Consider the following 2076-nt stretch of genomic DNA (forward strand, 5'->3'; position numbering starts at 1 on the left):
CTAGTTTTATAACAGGCTCATTTTTTCATCGAATGAGATGAAATTTGGCACAAAAGGTAAAGCCATATATCTTCTGCAGATTAGAATATCTCAATTTGTTGTTAAAATTTTTATGAGCAACTGAGTTGATTTCAAGATAACCATACCCCTGGAAGTTTGTCAGAAGATCAGTTCCTCTAGATCTGACCCTCTTATAACTACTGTAGGAAGCCGAAATCTCACCTGTATAATAACAAATGTCTTTATAAGTTACATGCCAATTTTCATATCTGAACTCCCAATGGTTAATCTTTTACGGCTGCTAGAAAGGAGCGAGTTACTATATTACAGGCAGTTTGATTAATAGCCAAATACGTGGTTTATTTATGAAAGGTTTTGTAGACTAATTTGCCATCAACTAAAAGATACGAAACTTGGCACAGTTATTGGTTGTCTCTAGACCAAGAAGTGTGCAAAGTTTGATTTCTTTCTGTTTATTGAAAAGTCCACTACAGAAACTTTAATCAGCCCACCCCTGATTAACGGCACTGATGACCGGGGTCATACCTTACTTCTCCCAAGGAACGAAAAAAGAAAACATGATTGGATTTAAAAGGCAAAAATTGACATGTGTCTTACGGATAAATGGAACTTGATACATGTGCAGTTTTAGTTTAATACAATTGCTGCAAGTGAGTCAGGGATATTATCAATTGCACCTTAATTGAACCTCTAATTTCTTTCGACGGGAAAACAAGGGTGTGGTCATCTTGAACTCAACTCAGTCACTCATAAAAACGTGAACAACAAAGTGGGATATCTCACTTTCAAGAGGATATATGCCTTTACCACTGTACCAAATTTCAACTCATTCGGTGTAAAAATGAGCCTGTCAGGAAACTAGTGACATTACTTTTTGAAACCCCCTCGTACCTTCTTCCTTCCTCTCTAATGCCAGTCTTCAAATGGACTTAAGTGTTTCACAGCAGGCCGGATATCAGCTGTCAATTTCTTTAAGTATATCATACCAAGGAGGCGTCTGAAGCCTTTTTCAACCTCCTTGGCATATAGCCGATCGCGAATGTAGCTCCCGAAAACCAGCCGACGGTATCCAGCCGACCCGTAGCCCACTCAGGTCGGCAGTAGTTCGGGAGCAGTCTGACCAGTTTAGGCCACGCATATCTTTTAGCGCCGAACATGTCCTAACCATCTTACTTCCGACTGTGTCGCGAATGCTAACCATAAAATAGCACTAGTACTGTAACCAAGGACAACAAAACTAAACTGATGAGGCCCAAAGTAAGCAGAGTTTCACTGTAATAAGTCACAACAAACCAAGAAAATACAACACACCGTCAATAAGACTTGTATTTCTTTAATAATAATACACAATGATGGGATAAAATATGTCAATACAATATTGACTGCTCCAAATTACAAAGAGTTTCCGTGCAGGGCACAGGGAAATATGAAAAATGCAAATGCACCATAAGGTACACATTAAATACAAAACAAGCAGCATTTCAAATAACAGCAATTCACATTACTTCTGTCTCCTCTTAACTCTTTCACACGTCGTGTGAGACCAGTCCTTCCCACATCTAAATTGTAGAATAGCCTCTAACACAAAATCAACATCCAGACATTTCGTAAACATGTTTTTAATCATCCCTACAAATCAAATCAAAACAGCATAATACCATCATAATCAGTCATTGATTATCAATTAACACAGGAACACGTTATGTACAAAGGAGGAAAAATTGCTCGCAAGGTTCAGTTGTTATGGAAGTTTTTGTGTGAGGCCACATTCAATGTGCACTTCAGAAAAGTATGATTCAGGAGCATTGTTGTATTTTGTGTTCAAATAATTATAATGTTACATTATATAGTCATATATGATGCATCTACAGTTTGCAACCTGCACTGGCAAAGGGAAATGAGGGAAGAAATGAGAGGAAGGCGGATAAGGACAGCCTTTGCGTGGCCATGCTTTTGTACTGTTACAGCGATATTGTCATAACTTCTAGCGTTACACATCTAAAAACCTGAACAGGACCATGCAAGTCCTTTCTACAACTCAAACACTATTTAATC

The sequence above is a fragment of the Branchiostoma floridae genome, chromosome 10 (assembly GCF_000003815.2).
Source record: "Branchiostoma floridae strain S238N-H82 chromosome 10, Bfl_VNyyK, whole genome shotgun sequence".
Classification (NCBI taxonomy): Eukaryota; Metazoa; Chordata; class Leptocardii; order Amphioxiformes; family Branchiostomatidae; genus Branchiostoma; species Branchiostoma floridae.